The 23,753-nt window shown below is 39.7% G+C and overlaps 1 long non-coding RNA gene across 1 annotated transcript in view; it reads right to left on the bottom strand.

Annotated features, from left to right (window-relative positions):
- Positions 1-23,753, bottom strand: part of LOC141276517 (uncharacterized) — a 136,251-nt gene that overhangs the window by 61,353 nt on the left and 51,145 nt on the right. The gene's annotated exons all lie outside the window — the stretch shown is intronic.

Raw genomic sequence — 23,753 nt, 5'->3', positions numbered from 1 at the left:
GAATATTACTCAGCCATAAAAAGGAACAAAATTGGGTCATTTGTTGTGATGTGGATGGATCTAGAAACTGTCATACAGAGTGAAGTAAGTCAGAAAGAGAAAACAAATATTGTATATTAATGCATATATGTGGAACCTAGAAAAATGGTACAGATGAACTGGTTTGCAGGGCAGAAATTGAGACACAGATGTAGAGAACAAACATATGGACACCAAGGGGGGAATGCCACAGTGGGTGGGGGTGGGGGTGTGATGAATTGGGCGATTGGGATTGACATGTATACACTGATGTGTATAAAATTGATGACTAATAAGAATCTGCTGTATAAAAAATATTATAAAATTAAATTTAAAAATTAAAAAAAGGAAACTACTGAATTGTATGTATATTATAACCAGGAGAATTTTATGGTATGTAAATTGTATCTCAATAAAGCTAGTTAAAAAATTTTTCCTTAACGTCTCTGATCCTGGGATCCCACATGTGTATAATACTACACTGTGTAGTGAGGATTCAATGAGATCTGTGAATTGAGTGCCCGAAAGAGCTCAAGACGTGATTTTTTTTTTTTTTCCAGCAAGTTTTCTACCAAATTCTTTGGAAATGTAAAAGGAAGAAATAGCAACTGTGTAGGTATGTCTTGTTTTGTTTTTTACTGTTGGATCCAATTAGAATAAAGTCATAGTTCCTTCTTAAATGAGAAAGTATCTTCCTTCAGTATATATTAAAGACTGATATTTAGACAAAATCATTCACAAGCTAAAATACCTTTCATTCATAAAAACAGCTTTCTTTAAGATAAACAGATGTAAGAACTTTCAGTTGTAGATTTTAAAAATATATGGGACTTCAATAAAGATTTAAAACAAATAAATATATGGCTTTAGAGTCACAGTGTGTGCATACAATATGCACCAGCAATGTTGCTCTATGGTGAGAGGTGGAGTTTAACTTTCAAGTAAATTTTCTCAAGACCTATGATGTAAAAAATGAGTGCTGTGTATTAAGAATCTCCAAAAATACATAAAGTAGAATATGTTTCCCATGATTTCACCGTGGAATCCTTTTCCTCTTAAAGATGCTTTTGGGACCACTGTTCTACAAAACACATTTTAGGAAAATTGGTATGTGAGCAATATATATGAAATAACTCTTCTTTTCTCCTCCAGAAGTGGACTCTTATGCATCTGCTAATGCAGTGGCTGTTCTCTTTGTGATGCTGATGAAAGGTATGTTTCTTGTCTCCAGGAAAAAAACGCACATAAATTTTACTTGTAATTTCAGGATGTTTACAGCCCCTATCTAAGGGACAATAGTTAGTTTTCAATTCTTCCAAAAAGTAAAGAATCTTCTTGAACCATGTGAGCTAACTTTTGCCATGGAAATTAAAGATCTTCATGGTTTCTTCCATTTTTGTTTATATTCCAGACATTAAGGATGAAAGTGTTTTACACAAAGTGTTATTATCTGAGTAAGAGCAGTCTTTGTCTCCTTTTTTGAAAACAGAAAGATATGAAATTCCTAAGCCTCTTCTAGAGAATAAGACACTGTAAAAATTACTTGATGATCAAAAATAATACACAGTAATACTGAAGTGTCTGAGTTCAGAAGACTATGCAGGGTAATTACATTTTGAATCTTTTCATCCAAGGTGCCCACATACTCCTTGAAGATAACCGAAGCCTTGTATTTTCTGTGATTATCTTTATTTTAAATATTCTCTAGCTCAAGTACACAGGCATTTGCCTGTATGTACTCAACTTTTGCTTGTAAAACAGAGTCCCTGTACTCACATACATTTTAAAACAAAGGATTAATCTATATGCATCTTCCTTGGCTCTAACAAGGAACAGAAATAGGTTAGGAAGAGGATAATGTATCAGAGGGAATGTTGGGGGGGGGGGGTCCTTGAGTTTCTGGGGGATGGAGGATAAGCTTGAAAAGAGCAGCAGGGCACAATGCCAGTCACCTTTTCTAATTCACATGTGCATCTAACATATATTTGGTAGTTACAGTGTTTCACATCAGCCACTGTGCTAAATACTCAGGATAAAAAGGTAATTCCCTGCTTTTGAGATGGTTTACACTGGTGTTGTCCAACAGAAATACACTGTGAACCACCTATGTAACTTTAAGGGTTTTTTATTTATTTATTTATTTATTTTTGTGGTACGTGGGTCTCTCACTGCTGTGGCCTCTCCCGTCGCGGAGCACAGGCTCCGGACGCACAGGCTCAGTGGCCATAGCTCACGGGCCCAGCCGCTCCATGGCATGTGGGATCTTCCCGGACCGGGGCACAAACCCGTGTCCCCTGCTTCAGCAGGCAGACTCTCAACCACTGTGCCACCAGGGAAGCCCTCAATTTATTTTTTAATTAACATCAAGTCCACTTCTGATACACAATTCTGTAAGTTTGGGCAAATGAATACTGCATTAGTTTTCTATTGCTATCATAACACAGTACCACAAATTGAGTGCATTAAATAACACAAATATATTATCTTACAGTCTGTAGGACAGAAGTCTTACATGATTTTCACTTGGTTAAAACTGAGGCATTGACAGGGCTGCATTTCTTTCTGAAGGTTCTGGGTAGAATCCCTTTCCCTGCTTTTTGCAGCTACAGGTTTCCCACATTCCTTGGCTTATGGCCCCCTTGCTCCATCTCCAAAGTCAGCAGAGGCAAGATGAGTCCTTCTCAAATCACATCACGGTGACCTACTTTTCCACCTCCCTCCTCCACTTTTAAGAACACTTGTGATTATACTGAGCCCACCCAGATAATCCAGGATAATTTCCCTATTTTAAGATCAATTGATTAGAAACTTTAACTCTGTACACAACTTTAACGCCTCTTCATCATGGTAATCTATTTACTGGTTCTGCGAATTAGGAGGTGGACATCTTTGAGGGCTATTATTCTGCCTTCACAAATGCAGAGTCATGTATCCACCATGAATGTCAAGACACTGAACAGTTCCAGCCTCCAAAACAACTCCCTCTCTTTCCTTCCTTGTATTCAAATTTTCCCCCCAATCGAACCCTGGCAAACACCAATGGGCTGTCCATCCCTTTTGTTTGCCTTTTCTGGATGTCATATACATGGAATCATACAGTAGAAGCCTTTTGGGTCTGGCTCCTTTAAACTAGCAAAATAATGTAATTATTTACACATCTTGTGGCAAGTAACAATAGTCTCCTCTCTTTTTCTTGTGAGTCTTCTTTCTTTTAGGAATGTACCTTTAATCCTTTCACCCATCGAAGGACATTTAGTCATGTCCAGTTTTGAAGATAAAGTTGCTTATAAACATCTGTATATAGGTTTACGTGTAAATGTAAATTTACATTTCTCTTGAGTAACTACCCAGTTGTGGGACAGGTAGGTCATAAAGCAAATGTATGGTTAACTTTGTAAGAAACTTCCAGGCTCTTTTCCAAAGTAGTCATATCATTTTGCATTCCCACAAGCAGCGTATCTCTTCTAGTTGTGGAACACCTTCATCAGCGCTTAGCATTGTTGTTGTTGTTGTTTTACTGCAGTCATTCTAATAGGTCTGTAGTGTTATCCTCTTGAGGTTTTAATTTGCATATCCTTAATGGCTAACGATCTTAAGACACCTTTTCATGTGTGTATTTGCCATTCACATATCTTCTTTAGTGAAGTGTCTGATCAAATATTTTGCAAATTTTATTATTGGGCTGTTTGTTTTCTTATTAATGAGTTTTGAGTGTTCTTCATATATTGTGGATAAACGTTCTTTGTGAGATACTCAATCTGCAAATATTTTCTCCTAGTCTGTAATTCTTCATTCTTTGTCTTTCAAAGAACAAAAGTTTTAATTCTGAAAAAGTATTTATCAATTTCTTTTATAGATTGTACTTTTGTTGAGAACTCTTTGCTTAACCAAAAGTCACAAAGATTTTTGCTTATTAGTTTTTTTAATATGGTGCATTAAATAGATTGTCTCTTGAATGTTAAATAAATCCTGTTTTCTTGAAATACACCTCACATGGTCATGAGGTATTCTCTCTTTTTCAAATTGTTGGATTTGAAATGCTAAAATTTTGTTTGGAATTTTTGTACCTATGTTCCCGAGAGAGGGATATTGGTCTGTCCTTTTTTTTTTCTTGTAATATCTTTGTCTAATTTTGATATCAGGGTTATGGTTGCTTCAGAGAAAGGGTCAGAAAGTATTGCCTCCTCTTCAATTTTCTGGAAGATTTTGCCTAAAGTTGGTATTATTTCTTCCTTAAATGTTTGACAGAATTCACCAGTATCTGGGCCTGGATTTATCCTTGGAGGAAGGCTTTTAACTATGAATTCAATTTCTTTAAATTATCATGATAAACTAGCTATATATCCTAATCACTGGAAGTAGGGATGTTCAGGTTATCTGTTTCTTCTTGGGTCAGCCTTGGTAGTTTGGGACTTTCGAGGAATTTGTCCATTTCATCTAGGTTATCAAATTTAGTGGCATAAAGTTGTTCATAATTTTCCCTTATTATATTTTAAACATATGTAGGACATATAGTGGTATTGAAACCGCTAGGTGGCGTTTCATGGGGCTCCGAAAAGCTCTGGTCCTTTATGTCTCAACGCAAAAAGAATTCAGTGAGAGGCAGTGATAGGTAAGAAGTGATTTATTAGAATAGGATGCTTGTGAGGCTTATAAGCAGGCAGGCGAGTGCTGTGCTGCCCTGAGTACTTAGTAGGTTACATTTTTATAATCAGAGGAAGAAAGGGGAGGGGGAGAAGCTTGTGGGAATGCAAAATGGTATGGTTACTTTCATTCTTGAGTAGATGTCACGCTTCCATTATCAGCCCTTCCTCCAGATTGGGCAGGGGAGTTTTGTCCCTACATGGTCAGGCCAGGACTGTCATGGCACTATGGAAAAATTACTTCAGGTCTCAGTACAATGAGGGTCTTTCTCTTTGAAATGTCACCTTCCATAAATGATTGTTTTTTTGTGTGCAAAGAGCATGTCCCGGGGGTCATTAACTTGTTGACACCACTGGGCAGGTTGCAGGCCTTATTTTCCACTATTGTTTTATTGTTTCGGGGCAAGTCTCATGCTTCTGTTGCACGGTTTTGTTGCTAAGCAAATTAGCTTGGTTTTGTTGTTAGGCAAGCCAATCTGGCTTTGATGCTAAGTGACTTGCTCTGCTTTATGAGTCAAGCAACCCCACGTTGTTTCAGGATTTTCCCATTACTTTCTTGAGTGATCATTAATCTTACTGTGGTCTCCCAAAGTCCCCTGAAGTTCCCTCTCTATCTACAATCCCCTAATGGGCCTTCTAAGCTAACTATTTGATTATCCTACTGTATCCCTATAAGTATCATCTTTCTCATTCCTAATGTTATTTTTTTTCCTGCTAACTCTAGCTAGAGGTTTATCAATTGTATTTATCATCACAAAAGGTCCAGCTTTTGGTTTCACAAATTGTCATTAGTGTTTTCTTATTTTTGACTTCTTGAATGTAAGCATTGATCTTATTATTTCCTTTCTTCTGCTTACTTTATTTTTAATTTATTTTCTTTTTTCTAGTTTCTTGAGATGTAAGCTGAGGTCATTGATTTGAGACTTTCCTTCTTCCTGTGAAATAGGTACTTAAACATACTGTAAATTTCTCCCTAAGTTCTGCTTTAACAACATCCTACAAATTTTGATATGTTGTCTTATTTTCATTCAATCCAAAATACTTTCTAATTTTCTTTGATTTCTTCTTTAACTCTCGGGTTATTTAGATGTGCTATTTGGTTTCCAAATACATAAGAATTTTCCAGAGATCTTTCTGCTATTGATTTCTATTTTAATTCCATTGTGATAAATATTCTTAAATAAATAAAGGATTTTAATCCTTTTAAATTTACTAATACTTGTATTATGATCCAGAATATGGTCTGTCTTGATAAATGTTCCATGTGCACATGAAAAGAATGTTTTTTTAAATGTTATAAAGAATATTTCTTTATACTTACTGATTTTCTGCCTACCTCAACTATCAGTTATTGAGATGAGACAGGGCATTGAAATTTCTGACTATAATTGTGGATTTGCCAATGTGTTCTTTCATTTCTATCAGTTTTTTTTCTTTATGTATGTTGAAGTTCTATTATGTCCTCTTGAGGAAGTTACCCCTATGAAGTGGCCTTCTTTATCTCTGGTAATATATTTTGCATTATTTTTCTTATACTACATCTTTGAAATTTGGTGTGTATTTTTCACTCATAGCATATTTCTATTTAGGCTAGCCACATTTCAAATGCTCAGTAGCCACACATGGATGTGGGTACTGTATTGAACAGCATAAGTCTAGGCTCTATGGCAATGCTTCCTAAACTTCAGGCTGTGCAGGGTATCTTCTTAAAATTCAGATTATGATTCAGTAGCTCTCTGGAGAGATGCAGGTCACTCTAATGATACTGGCTGTTACTATTACTTCTTGAACTAATTCTATATTCCAGCTACCTATATAGTTCTATAGGATATATCCTACATGACGGTTCTGTTTCTACATTACTGCCCTGATCATATCACATTTCTATCTACTTGAAGGCATTCCCTATCATGGGAAATATACTACTTTGGTATTGGCCATGGTATTTACTTTTGTACTTTTTTTATACCATCTAAAACACTCCTGAAGGAACAAATTAGAGAAATGACTTCTATGGGTGCCTATCTTTAATCTTTAACAATTATATCTCTATGGCCTTTGTGGACACTGATAACTAGATGGAGGAAACAAACCAATATTTAGATTTTGTAGGAATCCTCGTCCTATTGTTGAAGCGTTTCTACAAAGGACAGGTCAGTTATCTTACTTCTTTTTCTATATGATAGCTAATCACCAAAACTCATTTTGGAATGCTTCTTGGGCAAACCTGTTTGGGATCCTGGTCAAAAAAACAAGAAATAAATGTGAGCTGCATTTGTTTAAGAGCTTAACCTCCCCATTAATCCTCCCATTCATCCTGCGAGCTTCTTTTCCTTGGGTATGACACAATCACTTCTGTAAACACCACAATGCAAGGAAACTTATAGCAGAAGGGAACAGACTCTTTTCCATGATGCAGTAAGTACCCCCAGGCCTGAGTTTTGGTGAGGCCCCATCATGCATAGGGGACCAGCTTTTAAAACATGTACACAGTAGGATCTCAATAATTATTTCCTTGAAGGAAAAAAGAAAACCACTATTGCTACTATTGCTCATAGACCAATTTTTCAAACAATTGTTGATGTATTTATTTAACCAGAGTATGTACGTGTCAAAGTCCTGGATATTTTAGACCAGGGGTAAGCTTACTGGATTTCCAAAAGACGTGATACCTTCCTCTCTAAGATTTAGGAAACCATATGGAGACTCCTCCCTTAAAAGGTATAATTTTAAGCACTATTGCTCTCCTTTGAGGAAGGCCTGCAGAAAGATTATTAACCACACACAAGTAATGGGCCATTTGGCCTACAAAAGCGTAAGCACGATAGTCTCAGGCAACTTTCTGGACCCTGGCCCTGGTTTCCCTTCTTTTCTTGTGCTGTTTAAGGGAAAAGAAGAAGCTAACAACCTCCAACCAAGCCAGTGACCGCTGTGCTACTTGGCCTCTAAACTATTGGGAGATGGTGTGCATTGGGGGTTGGAAAGGAAGTTTTGGTCAGGACAACTTCAACTTGAAACCGATCTGTATGACCCAGGCTACTTTATTTAACCTTTGGATTGTGAAGCAAGTGCTTTAATTAATCCTGTAGAAGGGAGAGCGTAAGAAGACCATACAGGGTTAGAGGACAGAATCATGCTGACATAAACAATCTGATCTGGCTTTTTAAAAAAGCAATATTAAAAGGTTTCTGGAAAAATCTGGACTGACTGTGAATATTGCTTTGAGAAAAGAAGAAAAGGGCAATTATAAAGGCCAAAGAGCTCCTTTATATCTAAAACACAAAAATCTTCATAGTGATTGTAACACGAGGATGTGAGTAATGGTAGTTTATGGTGCGGTGGGGGTGGGGGTGGGGGGAGGCGCGATTCCAGGAAACAAGACAAGGCAAGGAAGGAAGCAAATACTGGGTGCGTTACAGGCAGATTATCACTGTGAGCAACTGGAGCTCCATCCAACTGAGGACATCTGGGGAGAGTGTAGGACACACCTCACTCGGAGTTGCCTCATCTGAAGGGGGAAGATTAAGCACTGTCCCCAGGGACAAGGACTTCACCCTACCACTCACCTGCCCTGTGAATGGCCAAGCCTGGTTTCCACTGACAGAGAAAGTGCTCAGGAAGACACTCATAACTGCATACAGTGAGCGTGCAGGGGGTGAGGGGGGCCAGGGGACACGGGCTTGCCTACTGTCCTCTTGGCCTTCCAAAGTGCATGGCAATTAGAGGAAGCTGACCTGGTCCTCCACACGTGCCACAAAAAGACAGAAAGAAGGACAGGGGAGGAAAGACAATCATTTAAATGTCTCTTCACTATGTAATCTTGTTAAATATGAAATCAACCCTGAATATTGGATCGGCTCTCTTTTCTGTTCTGACATATGAGTTGCCAATCACTAACACAGTTAACTAAAGGCCCTTTTTCTTTCTTTCTTTTTCCTCTGTCAGTGGATATATTTACTGTGGTTCAGTTGTTTAAGAGTATCATTTACAACGTTTCTATTCTAACTCAAGCAAGAAAAAGAGCAGTTTGTTCAATCTTTTATCTCCATTATACTGTTTAAAAAGATCATCTGTCTCTACACACTACCGTTTCCCTTAGTTCTACATTTATTGGAAGCAACCAACCCTGGTGGTGGCCTATTTAACACCAGTACAAAACCTAGAAGGTTTAATTGAAAGCACTGGCATTCAAACTGTGCTTAGTAGCTTTCAGGAAAAAAAAAAAAAAAGTGTATATTTAAGACCAGTATTGAGTGGAACCTCCTGGGTCTCAGGGCATGGAGCCCAGGGAGCAAGATTTGAAAGAGCAGAGAGAGGATGCCCGGTCACCAACAACTACAATTGGTGGTTTAATCTAACAACGTAGAGTAAAGAAACTGTTAACAGTTTAGGTAAGGACTGTCAAAATAAGATTAAAATTGTCCGTCTTCCAATTAATAACAGAAAGGGATTATAGTATGGACCTGTTCCCTTTTTTTTATAACTGGAAATTATTCAAAAAAACAAAGAAGATCTGCAAGGGGACTTTTCTGTCACTGTACTGCTTCACAACACCTCTCATTTATTACCCACTGTTTAGCATTAATGTCACTTTTCCCCACAATACACAGAGTTAGAAGGGTTTTATTGCTATAATTTCTACCACTGTGAAACTGTGGTATATAATTATACCTTCAATGCTTAGAATGTCCCTTTCTGAGTTGCTAAGGAGTTGCATTAAAAGTAATAATAGGGCTTCCCTGGTGGTCCAGTGGTTGAGAATCTGCCTGCTAATTCAGGGGACACGGGTTCGAGCCCTGGTCTGGGAGGATCCCACATGCCACGGAGCAACTAGGCCCGTGAGCCACAACTACTGAGCCTGCGCGTCTGGAGCCTGTGCTCCACAACAAGAGAGGCCGCGATAGTGAGAGGCCCGCGCACCGCGATGAAGAGTGGCTCCCACTTGCCACAACTAGAGAAAGCCCTCGCACAGAAACGAAGATCTAACAGAGCAAAAATAAATAAAATAAATTAATAAACTCCTACCCCCAACATCTTCTTTAAAAAATAATAATAATAAAATTAAATGCACCAAATGAGAGCCTCATGAGATGGATAGAAAGAGGTATCACTGTGACCACCTTAAGTAAACTGGAGACTGTTTCAGTGTCGACATTCCTTTTTCAGGCTAATGTTTTATAAAACTGCTTTTTTTGGAGGCACCTTATATCAACATATATATCAAAATGTTAACCCTTCTTCCTCAAAGTAATTCTGCAGGGAGATTACAATTTTCTTCTAATTGATCACTTTAGTGATCTCAACATTTCAACATTTGGAGTTGCTAAAAGTCCTTAGTAAGTAAATAAACAAACCATTAAAATAACAAGAGACACAAAAGCTCCACAAAGACCCAGTACACTAATTGTATGATCTCTGATGGATATTAAACATCCAGTGAATAACAATGTAAATAGTAATGCTCTCTGCCAAGTAAACTATGAAAAACCCAACAAACTTTTCATCTTAGGTATTGGCATGTCCCAACGATCTGTACTGTGTGATGGCTTAGGAGTGAATATGTGATGGCTTAGGAGTGAATATGATTTGAACCTAATACATTTTTAGAGGGTGTCAAATTCAGAACCAGGCAGATCCATCTCCTGACCCTAAACATGGTCCTAAAGTAAATCGCTTGAGGAAATTGGATCCCAAAGATTACAGGTGGGGAATTTTGAAGTGTATCCATATTTCATTGGAGATCAAAGAAGCTTAACTAAAAGAATTGTGGGCTGGGGCTTCCCTGGTGGCGCAGTGGTTGAGAGTCCACCTGCCAATACAGGGGACACGGGTTCGTGCCCCGGTCCGGGAGGATCCCATGTGCCGCGAAGCGGCTGGGCCCATGAGCCATGGCCGCTGAGCCTGCGCATCCGGAGCCTGTGCTCCGCAATGGGAGAGGCCACAACAGTGAGAGACCCGCGTACTGCAAAAAAAAAAAAAAAGAAAGAAAAAAAAAAGAATTGTGGGCTGACTCACATGATAACTACTTTTTGAAAGGGCTATTTTATCTTGAAAATTATGAGTTTGGAGGAACTAAGGTGATTGGCAGTGGAAAGAATCAGAACATGTGAAATTCCTTAAAAATTTATTGACTTAAGTAACTTTGTGTTACACATAATTTAAAAAATACCTTTAAAAAAATAGTAATGCTCTCTATATTTATACATGTAGTCATGACAAAAACGTTTATTTAACCCCAGCATTGTGTGTAGAACTGTGCTAAGGCTTTTAGGGATTACAAAGAAATATCCTACTTCCTCTTTATATTTTTCTCCATTGCACTTTCGACCATCCTATATCTTATATATTGTACTTATATTTTTTCTTTATTGTTAGTTTCCTCCCACTAGAGTATAGGCTCTTTAAAGCAGAAACTACATCAGATGATGCCAGCACCCCACTTCTACCCCCTGTTATCAGTTGAATTGTCTTCCCAAAAAGTTATGTTGACATCCTAACCCTTAGTACCTCAGAACATATCTTTCTTTGGAAATAGGCTCTTTACCAAGATATTCAAGTAAAAACGAGGTGGACCCTGATTTAAATGGTATCCTTATAGAAAGGGGAGATTTGCACACAGAGAGAGACACACCGAGAAGGAAGATGAAATGAGGACATGGGGAGAACACCACATATGGACACAGGATTGGAATGCTGCACCTACAAGCCAAGCACTGTCGATGATTGCCAGCGGTCCACCAGAAGCTAGAAAGAGGCAAGGATGGAGTCCTCTGCAGTTTTAGAGGAAGCATAGCCTTACCTACACCTTAATTTCAGACTTCAGGCCTCCAGAACTGCGAGGCAATAAATTTCTGCTTGTCTAAGCCACCCAGTTTGTGATATTTTGTTACAGTAGCCCCACAAAACTAATACATCCCCTCAACTCATTACTTCAGTCCACCCTGGACCACCTTTTATCACACACAATTATTTGCCTGAGAGCTTTCTCTAGCTGCTGGGACCAGCTTTTGCAGAGGGGCCCAGGAATTGCCCTGTTGGGAGTTGATGGGAGTATAGACAGCCCAGCCCCTTGCCCACTTGGGTAGGATCACTCTGAGGAATGTAACCTGCACTGTTTCCCAGGGCTCCCCAGCACGATCAAGCTCCACTTGTCTACAGTGTTGAACCTGCTGGAAAACGTACCCCTTAGCAGCTCCTCCCTTTACTGCTCCACTTCCCCACCCACCTACTGGTGTTTCCTGAGATCACCTCCTAAATATGCTACTTGCACATGAATCCATGTCTCCAGGTGTGCTTCTGGGGGAGCCCAGTCTAAGACAGGGAGCTTCTGTAGCTCATTGTGACTTTCCAGGGCCGAGAACAGTGTCTAGGCAGTGGTGGGTGTTAAAAATACCTGTAAGGATGAAAGAAGTAGTACACACATTACTTGCCCTCAAAGATTCTAAAGGCTTTCAATGAAATGCAGAGCTAGAAAGTAAGAGCAGGTGAACAGTTGAAGAGAGCAGTGAAAGACGTCCAGCAGAGCTTGAGGTTTCATGATGAATGAGGATCCCTGACAGCAAGCAGTATGGGGCCCTCGGATGGAAGGAGAGAGCCTGGGGGCCCCTGGTGAGCTCACAGGCTTTCTGAAGGGCAGCAGCCTCCCTTTGGAGGCCATATGTCTCACACTCACTATTTGTGGGTTTCACTGCCGATCCTAACTGATAGATCTTCTACAGTGGAAAGGGTCAACCCTAAGGCAATGTTATAGTTGTGCAAAACGCACAAAGCTTACCAGTGCCAAGTTCCACAGTGATTCATGGGTTGAACCGAGAACAGAACTGAGGTATTCTTTTTAGAGGGCGCTTGATTTGATTCTGTTTAATTCAAATCCATGTGCATTCATCAAATACACAGCACTAATGGTCATGAGCTTGAGTGGTATAAAACTAGAGGAAGCTCACTTATTGGTTAATTTAGGGGAACCACAGAAGAAAACCTACAGAGATGATTCAAAACAGACATTTTAAAAAATATTTCACTTCTTTTACTACTATTCATTTCTATCTCCATCACTCACACTCCCCTCTGAAACCAGTAACCATATGGGCAGGCATTATGTTCAGGATTTACCTGAACTATCTCATTTAATCACCATAACTACCCTGAGATAGGAATTCCACACGTTTTTGCAGATGAAAAAACCTGAGTTGAAAATAGCAGAGCTGAGATTCAGGCTCAGTTCTGTCTGACTCCAATGCAATGCCCAGGTATAAAAATGTATGTAACATGAGTGTTTTCTTAATCTTTTTATCATTTCCGGTCCTTCAGTTCAGGGAGCCAGACTCAGATCTCAAAAGCTGTGAGCTATTTTGCCTGCAGGTCTGCGGTTCAGCACATATTAGAAAAGGCAAGATATGGCAGACAGTATTTTCCAAAGATGGCCAAACATCTTCCTACAATGTGACACTGACACTCCTTCAGCTGTGTCTCCTCCCTTGAACCTGAGTAAACCTTGTAAATGTCTCAGTCAATAGGCTTTGGCAGATGTGATATACGATTTCTGAGACTAGGTGATAAAAGGCAATATGGCTTTGCCTGATGGCAATCCTTTGGGATGTGCACTCTGAGAATCCAGTGCCAATACGCAAGAAGTTCAGCTACAATGAAGCTACAAAGAAGGGGAGACCATGTGGAGACCTCCCATAGAGATAGACAGCCTTGCCCCCAGGAGCCCTGGCCTTGCCAGCCCCAACTATTTCATCTTCTCAGCAAGACACATGAGGGAATAGACCTTAAGATGATTATAGCATTCCAGCCCCTTTCTATCAGAAGCCAAGTAAAGCAGAGACAGCTATCCCCCATTGAACTCTGCCCAAAATAAATCCTTCTGTTGTTTTAAACCACTACGTTTGGGGGTTAATTTGTTATGCAGAAATGATAACAGGATTATAAAACGAAGGTACACAACTAAGAGAAAGCTAGTCTAATGTAAATAAATTATCCCTTCTTAAATATTTTATTCCTGAAAATACATATAAGGAAGATGCCAAGATGGACTTACTGTATTTATATTTCTTTTCCCTGTTCATGGCATAACTCTTCCCCACCCTGGCTTTATTGAGATATGATTGATGTATAACATCGTATAAGTTTAAAGTGTACAATGTGATAATTAGATACACGTATATACTGTGAAATATTTACCACAATGAGGTTAGTTAACACATTCTTCATATAATTACCATTTTGTTGTTGTTGTTATTATGGTAGGAACATTAAGGCTCTATTCTCATAGAAGCTTTCAAGTGTACAATACAGTATTGTTAACTATAGTCACCATCCTGTACTAAAGATCCTTAGAACTTATTTATCCTATAACTAAAAATGTGTGCTCTTTGACCAACATCTCCCCATTTTCCCAGCCTAGCATCTGGCAACCACCATCCTACTCTCTGTTGCTATGAGTTCTATGTTTTTAGATTCCACATATAACTGATATCATATAGTATTTGTCTTTCTCTGTCCGACTAATTGCACTCAGCATAAGCCCTCAGGGTCCATCCATCTTGTTACAGGGGCAGGATTTCCTTCTTTTTTGTGGTTAAATAATATTCCATTATATACACGGATCCATATGTATAGATCCATTCATCTGTTCCACATATATAGAGATCCATTCATCTGTCAATGGACACTTAGGCTGTTTCCGTGTCTTGATTATCATGAGTCATGCTGCAATGAACATGGGAGTGCAGATATCTCTTTGAAGTCCTGATATCATTTCTTTAAATATATATCCAGAAGTGGAATAGCTGGATCATATGGTAGTTCTATTTTTAATTGTTTGAAGGACTTCCATACTGTTTTCCATAGTGGCTGCACCAGTTTACATTCCCAGCAACAGTGTACCAGGGTTCCCTTTTCTTCACGTCCTCACCAGCATTTGCTATCTCTTGTCCTTTTGATAATAGCCATTCTTACAGGTGTGAGGTAATATCTCGTTGTAGTTTGATTTGCATGTCCCCAGTGATTAGTGATGTCAGGCATCTTTTCATGTTCATGGCGTAACTTAAATCCTGAAAGTCTACCTTCAAACAGAAGTGAAATGGATTTGGATACCTCTCAGCCTGGTCTCCAGGGAACATTCTTCTCCTCATGGATACCTCTCAGCCTGGTCTCCAGGGAACATTCTTCTCCTCAAAGTCACTGAATCTTACAGACTTTGATCAATTCTTTGATAAATGACAATGTCTCACGTCAAGAATGAAATCTATTTTTCAGCTCTGCAGAAAACTTTCATGACCTCTGGTCACAGATATAGCTAGTTGGTATTAATGCTTTAACCCCCTGGTTTGGGAAGGATTTATGTCAAGATTTAGGTTGTTTCATCTTTGAGATTAATAACATGAGAACGTAGCATGAGTAAGGTCTAACCAAAATTCAATGACCAGTACATCCCAGTCTGAAAAGGGCTAGTATCTCTGCCCATTTCACAGACTGTCACTTTAACTCCACCGCAAGATGTAACCTATGTGCGCTGCCTTCATATATGTTTAGTGAATAAATATATAACCTGTAACCTTGTTTGTGCATCCAATTTTCCATATAACAAGAATATCCTAAGGTTTCTAATTAGTTTGACTATGTGTATTAGTCATTAAAATACCAGGAGAAATAGCCTGTGTGCATTGATGATACATTGAAGATTTAGACACTGATGACATTAATGAGAAATATTACATTTCCCAAGCAATTTGGCCATAAAACTCTCTTCAGCCACTTGTTCTCATTCTCTATTTGAACAAGGGGGAAGTCAGAACTTTTCTACATGAGCTCATCTCCAACTCCAGCCACGTTTATCCTTGCTTACTCCACAGCAGCCCGACTGGTACCTTGAGAGCTTGTTTGGAGGTTCGAGCAGGGGAGCACAGCTACTCGTATACCCTTGACTGAAGAACAGTCCTCCTCTATCGGGGAAGGTGGTCCTCTTCGACTGAGCTTGCAGCTTCGGGAGGGATGCACATGGAGTGGTGAGGGAGGGAGGGGACACCCGCCTAGCCGAATCAACCCTGGCAATCAGTGGGGTGACAGATGTTGCAACCAGATCCCCCTCACCTACTTTGGGGTTCCCCCAAAGAAGAACCTGAGACAATGATCTGAGTTTATGCAGAAGGGGACCTCAGAAAATATCATCAGGAAAGTAAGACAGGGAAGGCAGTCAGTAAGAGGCGTGTTTTCAAGCCAGTTAACACCGTGGGCAACGGGGGGCTTAATCCCACCTGGGGACTCTGGGCAATCAATAATCTCAAGTCAGGAGCAAGGAAGCTTCAACGTTGATCGAGGGCTACTCGCAGCACTTCTGCTCCAGCAGAGCAGCCCCTGGAAGCCAGAGAAAGCCTCTGGGCAGAAAAACACAGAAAGGAGTGGCTGCTGCTAAAGAAGTCAGTGTGGAAAATATGCCAAATGCCGTATGGATAGGGTGCTAACGGCATTTGCCAGGGTGCCACTTGGAACTATCTTTTAAAGTATGCTGCCAATTTAAGGGATTCATGATTATGTTTATTTGGTAAGAAAAGTCAAGGCTTCCTGGAAATGCTGTCATTTGATGTGAATCCACTAGGACTTTGAAGTTCCATCAGTAACCAGAGTATAAGAGAGGCAAAGAGTCTAGAAAGTGACTTTCTGGACAGAATGAAGAGGATGAGCAATGTAAAGGGGGTGAGAAAGCAGAGGCACTCTGGAAACAAGTGGGAAGAATGAGTCATCACTAGCAGAAGTAACAACCTGTAGATACTGGAATAGGGAAAGATTTTTAGTTATCTTAAGAAGGAGCTAAAAATATTGAGGGACATAATTAGGCAAGATAGCAAAAATAAAGAAAACAAAATGAAGTTGAAGAGTATGAAGAGATGTTTCACTGAAGAGGATATATGAATGGCAAATAAGCACATGAAAAGTTGTTCCACATCACGAGCCATTAGGGAAATTAAAATTAAGACCACAATGAGCTATCACAACACACCTATTAGAAGAACTAAAATGTAAAAATAATGATAATATAAATGCTGGCGAGGATGCAGAGAAACTGGATCTCTCATGTGTTGCTGGTGGGAATGTAAAATGGTACAGCCACTCTGGAAAAGTGTTCGGCAATTTCTTTTAAAAAACAAAACATATATCTACCGTACAACCTAGCAATTGCATTCCTGGGCATTTCTCTCAGAGAAATGAAGATTTAAGTCTGAACAAAAACCTATACATGATAGTTCACAGCCGCTTTGCTTATAATATTCCCAAACTAGAAACAACCAAGATATCCCTCAATAAGTAAATGGTTAAACAAACTATCTACATCATACTGTGAAAGCCTCAGCAATAAAAAGGAGTGAACTACTAATATACGTAACAACTTGGATGAATCTCAGGGGCATTATGCTAAGTTTAAAAAAAAAAAAAGCCAATCTGAGAAGGTAATATACAGTATGATTCCATTCATAAAAATCTCAAAAAGGCAAACTTATAGAGATAGGAAACAGATTAGTGGCTACCAGGGGTTAGGAATGGTGGCGAGGAAGGGGTGGAACCTGACCCTGGGCAGCAGGAGAGATTTCTGTGGGAGTGGAATGGTTCTGTCTCTGGTTGGTGGTCATCACAGGAATCTACTTATGTGATTAAAATGACTGGAACTATATACATACACATGGTACCCATGTCCATTTCCTGGTTTTGGGGTTATAACATAGTCATGTAAAATTGAACCACTTAGGAAAACGAGGTAAAGGTTACATGAGACTCCCTGTACTATCTTTTGCAACTTCCTGTGAATTTATAATTATTTCAAAATGAAAAGTTTAAAAATCATAATACCAAGGGTCATCAGCAGTTCTATGACTGGATCTAAAAGCAAACGGCATTGCTTAGACATGCCTGTAAATTTTCTACTCTCATTATTGAATAGAAACAAAGTTTCTAGAAGTGCACGTGGAGTGTAGAGCTTGCTCCATCTTTTTGTACCCCACCAAAAAACAGAACGTTATCTGTTCCCTTCCTGTAACTATCCCCACCAGCGATACCTCTGTCCTTACTTCTAACAGCACAGATAAGCTTTGACTATTTTTGTATTTTGTATAAACGGGCCAACTTATTTTTTTTGAGGATCCCAATTCTTTTCAATATGCTGATTGCATTTCCGCATAACACAGTGAACCTTCCTCCTAATCCTAAACCCATATCTTATAAAATAAACAAGATGCCTACTCCAGGATTGAGTATTCAGTTGCACTTAATGATGTAAAAGTCATTTGCACCCCCTAATGCATGTCAAATGCATCTTATACACTTCCCACGTGGGCAATAACGGGGGAAGGTGGATGGGGATCGGGCCATTGTGGGATAGAGGAGGAGGGAATTCTATGAAGTTGGGATCTAGAAATGACTTTCAGATCAGCGAAATGCTGCCTTTCGAGTTAATTATGTGTGAAGTGTGGTTATTTGTGCCTTCACTTTTTTAGTTCAGTGTTGGGAAATGAATCACCAAAGATGTTTTGATTGCCTAAACAAGATCCAATTCCAAGCTCATCTTGGTAATGTGTATATTCTAGATGCAGACATAATTCCTTTTCGAGAAATGAGTACTAATGGAAGTTTCCCAATTTGACAGGAGAGAATGTTTTGTGTAGCTCTCAAAGGAAAGTGGAGGCTAACGGTGTGGTCCCTTATCTGACCCAGGGACCCAGGGTTGTAAACACCCTTGGTTACGCGTTCCCGTCAGCCTTCACTAGGTCCGGGCATAACTCATTTTGAGAAGAAAGACCCTCCAAGGATCCTTATTGGTCTGAAGGGTGCCACCATTCAGCAGAAAAAAATCTTCTCCCTTGGAGCTAATATTAAATCAGGAAAGGAGTGACTTTATGACCATAAAACATTTCCGAGCACATTGGAGGTTTTCACAAAGAATCCTGTGTTTCCTTGATGCGTGCAAATAGATATTATTGAAACAGGATGGAGGTTTGGATGGCTTTTTCTGTCATAGCCTGTAGTGATAGATACATTTTATACCCACTATACTCTTCTTCCACGTTTGGGCTGCATTTGTTTTACAGGAATAAAGAATAACAGGAAATTGTAACTCAAGGTATGCACTCATATGGTATAGTACTGTGCATCAGGGTGGTAAGCTTCCAATTGAATCTTTGTCATGAAATCAAAACATCTTTGATGATTCACTTCCTCTCCCTGCCCCACCTCCAGCACTCATGTTATAAATAGACACAGTTGTGTATGACAGTGTTGAAAGGGAGTATTCCAAAGTCAAACTTACATTTTGATTTTAAATTTTAGGTTATCACTTTGGTGTGATATACTCAGATAAAATAAACAGTACTTCCCTTTTGTAATTTACAGCCTCTTTTATTTCTTTTTATTTTTTATTTTTTTGCGGTACACGGGCCTCTCACTGTTGTGGCCTCTCCCGTTGCGGAGCACAGGCTCCGGACGCACAGGCTCAGCGGCCATGGCTCACGGGCCCAGCAGCTCCGCGGCATGTGGGATCTTCCCGGACCGGGGCACGAACCCGTGTCCCCTGCATCGGCAGGCGGACTCTCAACCACTGCGCCACCAGGGAAACCCTGTAATTTACAGCCTCTTTAAAAATCTTTAATACCTTGGTATATTTCATTTATTGTCCTGAATATAATTTTGGGCATGCTCTCCCCACATCGTGTGTAAAACTGCTATAGTTAATCTGCCTTTGAGTGACATATTCAATGCAGCTGACAAGCTTAAATTCCTGTCTTTGCTTTTTTCCACCTTGGTATTTTGAAATGAATTGAATGAAAACAAGCAAAAGGAAATACCATAGCAGTGGATTAATTGGTATAAACTTTGCTCATTATCAACTAGATAACCAAGAGTACATTAGAAGCAACTTTATACAGCACAAAGAAAAAAAGGTTCTGTAGAATACATTTTTTCATTGCTTATCAAGGAAAAGATCTATTTTCAAAAAAAGCAAAAGGAAAATCAATGTCGGTTCTGCTCTTTACTGCTGCACTTTAATTGGAGCAGTGGCAAAAACAACTTGGCCTTTTAGGATCATTGATTTTATCTGGATGTATTATTGTGTATATTAGCCATCTCCTAAATTCCAATTAAAATGATTGCCAGTGGGATGGATATTTGTTCAAAAGGTTCTCCAACAGAGAAAACCGAGGAATAATTGAGAAAACAGTGGGAATTATTATTATCTTTGACAACTATACTTAATCTTTGCTTTGGAAAAAAAATCGTGCACCTTCTCCAGGGTCCTCATAGCTGCTTCCCTATAACGGAGCTCCAAGGAATACTGGGGCTCCCTGTAAGGAGTAAGCAACCTGGCCAAACAGCCACATAAAACCCGACACACTTTCAGAATAAATTTTCAGTTAAAAGCAGGAATAGAAATTCCAAATGAATTACTGGTTTGGATCAAAAAAGATACTGATGGTTCGGTTTTGTTTCTGTTCAATAGGTTTAGAGACTATATACTTTGTTCCAGTGTTTTCAGCACAGTTAAATATGTTTGAATTTTGTTTGAGATTCAATTAGTGCACCTCACAACATGTTTGGCTGATAGTTTGGTTTCATTAAGTATCTGTTCAAATATAAATTCAAATTACTTTTCCAAAGGCTTGCATTTTTATAAGTATCTGAAGGAAAAATTTTATGCTAATCTAGCCATCACCAAAAAGTGTGTGTGAGAGACAGAGACAGAAATAATTTATGTGTATGAAATATTTTATCAGGGAAAACTATTGTATTTTTAGATAATGTCAGAGTAAGGCTTCAGAGTTTCATCTCAAATTTTATGGTTTCAACAGCTTCATTTTAACCCATTAGCTCTTAGACCTTATTTACACTACTTAAGAACATTTTCTCTTTCTTATGCAGAGCAGTGAGAACAAAAGAATCACAGTAAAAAAAGCTGGATCCAGCGGTGGCTCCTCTTGTATACGAAGGAGAAAGCCATAACCCTCCCACACAGCCCTGAAAGGCTACTGGGCTTAACACTACTGCATTGGCAGGTTTCTCAAAAGCATAATTAATGTTTTGGTAACTTTTCAACTTTTCTTTCCCCTTTCCCTGCATTTTGCTATGGATTATTGGACTGTTCCACTTAGTGACATGAAAGGAAATCGAAGTCCTGAGCTTTGTAACACACAGATGAGCTTAAAATAGCTCTTCTACTTTTAAACTGTATATACAGGTTTATCTTATTTCTGACAAGATGTTGCAAACATTCTTACTCCTCTTTGTGTGGCACTGAATTTGAAGTCTTTCTTTTGGAGGTTATGTTAGGACAGTACATAATATGTGAAACTGAGCTGAAGTCAAGATTTTATGCCCCAGCCTTATATGACTATTACAAAGTTCTTAACATTTAAAAGCATTTCATAATCTACACTTATTTTTTTAAGCATGCACGATGATATTTCTTTACTAACTCCATCACCAAACCATATGTCAAAATTTTTTCATTACTTTTTTTCTATAGAACTAAAATGTTCCAACTCAAGGAATATGCTGCTTTTTGGTGAAGCAGGTGGGAAGTAGAATATTGACTGGGACTCGTTTAATGGAGATAGTCCATTAACTACTTAATAATGCCAATAATTATTTGTGCAATAGATGCTCCTTTTAAAGAAAAATCAGTGGAGTGTCTTGGACCTGACAGCGTTATACTTTAACATTTATTGATTGATAAAATCAACGATGACAATAATATATTATTCAATTCATTCAACAAAATAATTTGTTTTATTCATCACAAAAGCATAATTTTGAAGTCTAACACGCAAGTGGTATTGTTTATTCATTTCACAAACAACGTTTGTGGTACTCAACTTCTGCAAACATGATCAAACTTTTCTTTTCCCATTTTGTCTAGAATCCATCCCGATGTATGACTCTGACATGTTACTATAAACATAGACACATTAGAAATGTGGGGAGCTACTAGGTTAAGAAGAAACAAGTGATTAAAAATAGAACTTCCATATGATGCAGCGATCCCACTTCTGACCATATACACAAAATAATTGGAATCAGTGTCTCAAAGAAATACCTGCAACCTCATGTGCATTGCAGCATTATTCACAATAGCCAAGCTATATAGAATGACGTAAATGTACTTTGACGAATGAGTGGATAAAGAAAATGTAATATAGAAGGAGACCTTCAAGATGGCGGAAGAGTAAGACATGGAGATCACCTTCCTCCCCACAAATACATCAGAAATACATCTACACGTGGAACTGCTCCTACAGAACACCTACTGAACGCTGTCAGAAGACCTCAGACCTCCCAAAAGGCAAGAAACTCTCCACGTACCTGGGTAGGGCAAAAGAAAAAAGGAAAAACAGAGACAAAAGAATAGGGATGGGACCTGTACCAGTGGGAGGGAGCTGTGAAGGAGGAAAGGTTTCCATACACTAGGAAGCCCCTTCACTGGCAGAGATGGGGATCAGTGCGGACCAGCACTCACCAGCCCGAGAGGCTTGTCTGCTCACCTGCTGGGGCTGGTGGGGGCTGGGAGCTGAGGCTCTGGCTTTGGAGCTCAGACCCCAGGGAGAGGACTGGGGTTGGCTGCGTGAACACAGCCTGAAGGGGGCTAGTGAACCACTGCTAAGAGGCAAGAGACCATTGTTCTGGAGTGCACGAGGAGAGGGGATTCAGTGCACCGCTAAACAAGCTCCAGAGACGGGTGCGAGCCGCGGCTATCAGCGCAGACACCAGGGACAGGCATGAGACGCTAAGGCTGCTACTGCAGCCGCCAAGGAAGCTGTGTGCAAGCCTGTGCAGCCCGCCAGCGCCAGGGTCCCGTGATCCAGGGACAACCTCCCCAGGAGAACCCACGGCGCGCCTCAGGCTAGTGCAATGTCATGCCGGCCTCTGCCACCGCAGGCTCGCCCTGCATCCGTACCCCTCCCTCCTCCCAGCCTGAATGAGCCAGTCCCCTCATCAGCTGCTCCTTTAACCCCGTCCTGTCTGAGCGAAGAACAGACGCCCTCAGGTGACCTACAAGCAGAAGCAGGGTCAAATCCAAAGCTGATCCCCAGGAGATGTGCAAACAAAGAAGAGAAAGGGAAATTTCTCCAAGCAGCCTCAGGAGCAGCGGATTAAATCTCCACAATCAACTTGATGTACGCTGCATCTGTGGAATACCTGAATAGACAACGAATCAACCCAAATTGAGGAGGTGGGCTTTGGGAGCCATGATATATATATATATATTTCCTTTTTCTCTTTTTGTGATGGTCTATGTGTATGCTTCTGTGAGTGATTTTGTCTGTATAGCTTTGTTTTTACCATTTGTCCTAGGGGTCTGTCTGTCCGTTTTTTTAGTATAGTTTTTAGAGTTTGTTATCATTGGTAGATTTCTTTTTTGGTTTTGTTGCTCTCTTCTTTCTTTATTTCTATTTTTTTCTTTTTTTTATTACTTTTAATTTTTTTATTTTTAATTTATTTATTTTAATAACTTTATTTTTTTACTTTCTTTCTTTCTTTCCCCCTTTTCTTCTAAGCCGTGTGGCTGACAGGGTTTTGTTGCTCCGCCTGGGTGTCAGGCCTGTGCCTCTGAGGTGGGAGAACCTAGTTCAGGACGTTGGTCCACCAAGGCCTCCAGCTCCACGTAATATCAAATGGTGAAAGCTCTCCCAGAGATATCCATCTCAAACCTAAGACCCAGCTCCACTCAACGACGAGCAAGATAGAGTGCTGGACACCCTATGCCAAACAACTAGCAAGACAGGAATACAAACACACCCATTGGCAGAGAGGCTGCCTAAAATCATAATAAGGTCACGGACACAACAAAAAACACCACTGGATGCAGACCTGCCCATCAGAAAGACAAGATCCAGCCTCATCCACCAGAACACAGGCACTAGTCCCCTCCACCAGGAAGCCTACACAACCCACTGAACCAACCTTAGCCACTGGGGGCAGACACCAAAAACAACAGGAACTACGAACCTGCAGCATGCGAAAAGGAGACCCCAAACAGAGTAAGTTAAGCAAAATGAGAAGACAGAGAAATACACAGCACATGAAGGAGCAAGGTAAAAAACCCCA

The sequence above is a fragment of the Tursiops truncatus genome, chromosome 15 (assembly GCF_011762595.2).
Source record: "Tursiops truncatus isolate mTurTru1 chromosome 15, mTurTru1.mat.Y, whole genome shotgun sequence".
NCBI lineage: Eukaryota > Metazoa > Chordata > Mammalia > Artiodactyla > Delphinidae > Tursiops > Tursiops truncatus.
The sequence above is the reverse complement of the archived record's forward strand: the minus strand, read 5'-3'. Positions and strand labels throughout refer to the sequence as shown.